At 46.6% G+C, this 6,982-nt stretch overlaps 1 pseudogene; it reads right to left on the reverse strand.

The window, feature by feature from the left end:
* Positions 1–5,158: 5,158 nt before the first annotated feature.
* Positions 5,159–5,276, reverse strand: LOC124720609 (annotated as a pseudogene).
* Positions 5,277–6,982: the final 1,706 nt, after the last annotated feature.

The raw sequence follows: 6,982 nt of genomic DNA on the forward strand, positions 1-6,982 counted from the left end.
TGTTGAAGATGAAGACCGCAGTGGACGACCATCAACCTCACAGACGGATGTGAACTTGGCCAGGATGGCCAAGGAGTTCTACGCGCTTCAGTCTGGAACCGCGCGACCGTTACGGTCGCAGGTTCGTATCCTGCCTTAGGCACGGATGTGTGTGATGTCCTTAGGTTAGTTAGATTTAAGTAGTTCTAAGTTCTAGGGGACTGATGACCACAGCAGTTAAGTCTCATAGTACTCAGAGCCATTTGAACCATTTGATTTGGCCAGGGTGCGTCAACTCGTACGATCTGATCGAAGATTATCCATGAAAATGACTGCAGAAGAACCGAACATTAATCGAGAAACGGTTCATCTAATAATAACTGAAGATGTTGGTATGAGAAAGATTTGTGCAAAAATGGTCCCCAAAAATCTCACACCACAACAGCGAGAAACACGGAAAAATGTGGCAGCCAGGCAAATGGAAATCAACCCAGAATTGTTAAGCCGTGTTATCACTGGTGAGAAAGTTAGTTTTTTTTCAGTACGATCCAGCGACAAAACGCCAAAGTTCGCAATAGTGCTCAAAGGGATCACCCAGACCAAGAAAAGCTCGCATGTCAAAGTCAAAAGCGAAATGCACGCTTGTGTACTTCTTTGATTCCAAGGGAATTGTTCATAAAGAGTGGGTGCCACCTGGACAAATAGTTAACCGATATTACTAGAAAGAAATTTTAGAAAGACTTGTAAAACAGTTCTTCGTGTCCACGCCAACATTGCTGATAATTGGATTCTGTATCAAGATAATGATGCCCCATCCCATACTGCTCTGTCAGTACAGCAATTTTTAACCTCAAAACAAATTTCAGTACTACCACAGCCACCTTATTCACCAGATATCGCTCCGTCCAACTTTCTATTTCCGAGAGTCAAAACGGCGGTCAAGGGACACCCTTTTCAAACAACCCAAGATGTCCAAAAAGCTGTGACGTGGGTCTTGGAGGATATTACAGGAGTTCCAGAAATGTTACCATCAGAAGCGCTGGAAAAAGTGTGTGCAATCAGAAGGGAACTACTTTGAAGGAGACAACACTAAACTTGACTAAAACGGCAAGCAACATTTTTTTTTTTCATATCGGTCTCATTGCTTTATTGTCGCACCTCGTAATCAACTGTCAACAGATGTCCGTACTGTCGTGTTCTCCACCGAAGGTGGCATTCCAGTCAACGGACAACCACGCCAGCGATGACGTCACGGCACCTGCCAAACGAGGCAGTGGTCGCCGGGTAACCCCACATCCACAGCCGCTGTGTACACACTCACAGACGGCGCAGTTTGGCACAGGGAACACGTCAACCAGACTGTCTCTGCTGTGGAGAGCCACAGGAAGAATGGAAGACGGAGAGTCACAAACAGATGTGGCCCGGTGGCGTAATGTCGTTTCTTGGATGTGGCGACAGTTTATAGAGTAGTGTATCTCGAAGACCAGGGCTGTGCCGACCATGTGTGACATCAGGAAGGGGGGGGGGGGGGGCGTTGTTTGGCCGTAAGGGCACGGCGGTACCGCCTCGGTACTGCACAGAAACTGGCATCCGACGCCGCAGCATCCACAGGACGTGTTGCATCGAGGCAAACGGCGTACAGAAGGCTCCGTCAGAGATCTGTTGTATGTCTGCACCACAAAACAGAAATACGCCATGGCAATAATGATTGACATTGCCGGAGCATTTGATAATCTGTGGTGGCCAGCACTGTTTCAGAGGCTAAGACATCTGGAGCTACCGCAATCACGGTACAACAGTTTTCTAGACTACTGTAAAGACCGAGTAGTCGAATGGCAGATGGACGGCCGGAAAGTAATTAAAAGAATTACCGAAGGCTCTCCTCAAGGGTCGATCTGCGGCCCCATCTTCTGGGACATAACAATCGAACCCCTCCTACAACTTCTGGATGGGGATGACAGGTCAGACAGAATTGTCACCTACGCAGATGACCTATTAGTTGTAGTCACTGCAAACAACAGATACCAGTTAGAAGAGAAAGCCAGTGGATTACTACAAACAATTTCTCAGTGGTGTCACAACAACAAACTCAGGATAGCCGAAAACAAAACAACATACACTTTACTGAAAGGATCATTCCAAAGGAATCCTTCGGTTAAAAATGGGGACACAAACATCGAGCACGCATTACGCGCTATCTTGGGGTATACGTAGATGAAAAATTGAATTTGCACGAACAAATAAGGCTAACAACAGACAAAGCAGGAAAAATACTACACAAACTGGTGAGGCTAAATTTAAAACAGTACAGACTACCTCTACCAGTCATACGTACAGACCACTGTGCGCTCTTCGAATCAGTACTCAGCTTTGCAGCTAGCACGTGGGCACATAGATAATATTTTGAACAGAAAGTCATGTCCGGTGAAAGCATGTTTGCTATGGAGGTATGCAACAGGTTAGCGATGGCGAGGGGGGAGGGGGGTGATCAGCTAATAGGATCATCTAATTTCATCTGACGTTTGGCTTGGTTCGAGCCGGCCGCCATGGCCGAGCGGTTCTAGGCGCTTTAGTCTGGAACCGAGCTGCTGCTACGGTCACAGGTTCGAATCCTGCCTCGGGCGTGGATGTGTGTGATGTCCTTAGGTTAGTTAGGTTTAAGTAGTTGTAAGTTCTAGTGGACTGATGACCTCAGGTGTTAAGTCCCATTGTGCTCAGAGCCCCAATTTTGAACCTGGTTCGAGCCTCCTTTACGTGTCTGCAAGTGTTAGAACAACGTGGTTGAGTACAGGTTTGCGGAATACACCGACACGATCCTCCTTCTGAATGCAGGAGCTCACTGTAATTGAAGACATGCTCGTCGCCTTTATCGTCCTCCACAACGTCCGACTCCATGGCATACCCTTTTCGCCAGAATAACGCATCGGCTTCTGGAAAGGGTGCCTTCACCGTCAGCAGGCTGACTCTGGTGCTCCAAGGAGCCGCAAACTGGAAGAGGCCACCTACTGCATCACGTTCAAGAGAACCCGTCACGATTACTCGAGTAATTTCTCTGGCGATCAATGAGTGGAATAGTAAAAGCAGTGATGTCCTGGTCACGCCTAATCAACAACTTGTAAAAGTGGTCGCGTCACCGTCACCTTATCAAGACCTTATCGGTCAGAGAGCCGGTTGGCCTCTGTGATAAAAAAAAAAAAAAAAAAAAAAAAACTGAGTGGAAGGATCAGCACACGAACTTGACCGGATGTCATGTGACGTCCGCAACGACCAAACACAACGATCAAAATCGAAGAAATGAAAACTAAATCAACGTGACGGATTTCCGTCCTACGGTCCCGGGTTCGGTTCCCGGCTGGGTCGGGGATTTTCTCCGCTCAGGAACTGGGTGGCGTGTTGTCTTCATCATCACTTCATCCCCATCTGGCGCGCAGGTCGCCCAATATGGCGTCCAATTTAATAAGACCTGCACCACGGCGGCCGGACCTGCCCCGCAAGGAGCCTCCCGGGAAACGACGCCAAACGCTCATTTCCATTTTCCAGAAGCAACAGAAGCATGTAACGGCAATTTCCGAAGACCCTGATTACATTTATTCACAACCAGTGTGGCAAATAACGTTCTTACAAATACGGACTTGCACGTGCCTATTGTACACTGGCGTTTCTGTCCTGGTGTCTTTTGCCGCATCGTACGACAGTGCTAGTATGTGATAATGAGGTCTTCTTACAAAATGTTCCGGGCAGGACTTTTGAGAACGGTACAAACAATTAATAACCGCGTTGTCTTCACAATATTTAATACCACTATCGCCATTTTTTACTTGTAACATTGATTTTAAAATACTGTGGGAATTCGTTACAGTTTCCTCTGTCACATATCTATAGATCTGCTAGTTGTAAACGACCACGTCCTTGAAAAGTGGCGAAGACGTCTGTTGAAAAAAGTTCTAAGTGGAGTTTCATTATTAGTACTTGGTCATATAATGTAACTTGCGATGCCTCCGTAATAAATTTATTTCAAGTGCAGCCTTCAGTGTCGTATATTGCCTGCAAAAGTAGACGTCTAAAGACTGTATGTATTTACTCGTTCGTGTGCGGATTATTTGTGTGCGAATACGTTTTCCATTTAAGGATTTCCGAATTTCAGGATCTTAAAATCTAGCTCCATCCGCTTGCTCAATCGAAGAGTCAAACAACACTAAGGTGTTTTCTTCCGTACCTGGAGTGAAAGCGTTATTTAATCAATGGATGACACAGTTTCTTGTAAGTTTACCAGACGTACTAGCATCGACAAATATGTTGAACGGAATTTACTGTGTTATTAGCTGTCTCACCTGTGGGAATTGTCCATTTTGTTCCTGAAACAAATTTACGTTTTTTTACCAAGAAATTTAGCAAGTGATATGTGAAGAAGGACACGGTACAGATTTCACCACAGCGTGCAAGTGCTTTTCTCCTACTTCCGGTAAAGTTCGTCCACTTGCCATTTCCTATTCAAATCGTGACAGATCTGTATTGAAAATACTGTCTCCATCATACCCTTGGCCTACTAATAACGCCGCCACGATTTTCTTACTTGTGCCTACCTCTTCACCTTACAGTAGCGCTGACACCTAACTTCTTCGACGGTTTGTTGGATGTATTTCAAACTCTGTCCTCCCCTGCTATCCTCCTGAGCGACATCACCAAATTTTGTCCAAGTGATGCGTTAGATCGTGACAATCCCGAGCCGACTGGAGTGCCCTGCCCGTAAAACTCCAAACATTCTCAATTGGGGAGGGGTCCGGCAGTAAGTGCATTAACAGCACGACCACAAATACATCGCTACTGTACTGTTTAACAGAATGAAGCCAGAATGATCTAGGGACGCACGGAATAGTACACTGCGGGTACTTCCTTCTGCACAACAGCAATCGGAAGTGCCTGAATGAGAGTACGGTAAGGAGCACACCTCCGCATTTTTTTTTTTTTTTAAAAAGAAGCAATCCGTCTTCAAGCCACGAGTGGCCTACCGGGACCATCCGACCGCCGTGTCATCCTCACTGGAGGATGCGGATAGGAGGGGCGTGGGATCAGCACACCGCTCTCCCGGTCGTTATGATGGTATTCTTGACCGAAGCCGCTACTATTCGGCCGAGTAGCTCCTCAGTTGGCATCACGGGGCTGAGTGCACCCCGAAAAATGGCAACAGCGCATGGCGCCCTGGATGGTCACCCATCCAAGTGCCAGCCACGCCCGACAGCGCTTAACTTCGGTGATCTCACGGGAACCGGTGTATCCCCTGCGGCAAGGCCGTTGTCTCCGCAAATCGCACATTTTCTTAAATCTAAGACTAGGCATTTCCTCAACAATGAAATGCGCATACACAGACGTTGGTAGTAGCGGGTGCACAGGGTATAGTAGGGCAGTGTCTTGCCACACCTGTCTTTTATACTCAGGTGACTCATGCGAAAAGGCTTTCTAAATGATCAGGTCGCATGACGGCGATTAACGCATAAATCCTCAAAAGTATTATCGTCATCAACACCAAATGGATCATTTATAGTCAGAGACATGTCTTCAATGAGCAGTGTATGCCCGAAAGAGAGGTTTTCATTTCCATATTCTGTCACGTTACGGTACGCTGTTGGCTACGGCACACAGTTTTGTAAAATGTCGGAGATTATAATATTAACGTGAAAACTTTTAGCCGGAGCAATAAATGCCAATAAAAACGGGTCAGAGGAGCGGTAACACACAAAAAGACCTTTACTCATATCAATATGCAAGTATCGTATCGTATCAATAATGGGAAAGCTTTTTTTCTGAAAGCAGGTTAGTTTTATGCGGCATTTTCCATTGACCATACTTTTCTAGACTCTTTGGGCTGCAAAATCCTGTTTTTTAACATCACCTCCGTTAAAAGCGACGGCCTTATGCCACTTTACCGGGATGGCCTGTGTACCCAAGGAAACGGAAGTAGGAAGGTGCGATATGGGGCAGTAGGGTGAATGAGGGGGAAAAGTCCAGTAAGTTTTGTGAGTCCTTCTCTGGTGCGCAGACGTGTATGACCCTCGCGTTGCCAGAAGGGCAGCGAGCTATTTGAATGATTGATTGATTTTAACAGGAGAGATAAAACAGTTTAGGTCTGACCCGCCACTGCCCGCACCGAAACTAGGTTTATTGTGCAGTATCGCTCCCTGTATATCTAGCAGAGCCAACCAGTGCTCTTAAATAGTGCAAGGAGTCCCTCTACCAGTTTTTTGTTAGACACAATTTCTTCAGGTCTAGTTGTCCCGAAGATTCTATATCTTTCACTCTCCAATGCCATGCATCCGAAGATTAGGTGTGGTGCAGTTTCTTCACCCTCATCACAGATGCTACATTTAGGGTTCTCTTCCGTTATACCCATTGTGTGTGGGTGTTTTTTGAAGTTCCTATGGCCGGTCATCAGTCCAGTCATGAGTTTGATCTCTTTCCTGTTCAGACACAGGATTAAACAGGATCTTTTAAAACATGGGTTGGGCATCATTACCTTACCGTGTTTTTGTTTATGGACCTTGGTCCAACATCCTACGTGCTGTTTCCCAAGCCAGTTCCGTAGTTCTAATTTGATCATAGCCTTGGTGATTGTCAGGACAGGTTCCGGTCCAATAAATGGAGTTGTTGCCCCCATCCTAGCCAATCTATCGGCTTGTTCATTGCCACAGATCCCTGAGTGACCAGGGACCCACACTACGTACACCCTATTGCTTCTCCCTAGCTCCACCAGAGCCCTTTGGCAATCTGCAGCAATCTTAGATCTTGTTGCAGGAGCTGCCAATGATGTGAGGGCTGCCTGGCTGTCTGAATAGATGTAGGTTCTACGGCCATTGTAGCACCTACTCACACTCTCCTCCACACATGCCCTGGTTGCAGTAATTTCGGCTTGGAATACAGAGGCCAGTTTCCCTAGATTCTCTACCATCTTGGCTGAACCCCGTACACCCCTGCCCCAACGCCTGGGTCTGATTTCGACCCATCGGTG

Source organism: Schistocerca piceifrons, chromosome 11 (genome assembly GCF_021461385.2).
Source record: "Schistocerca piceifrons isolate TAMUIC-IGC-003096 chromosome 11, iqSchPice1.1, whole genome shotgun sequence".
NCBI lineage: Eukaryota > Metazoa > Arthropoda > Insecta > Orthoptera > Acrididae > Schistocerca > Schistocerca piceifrons.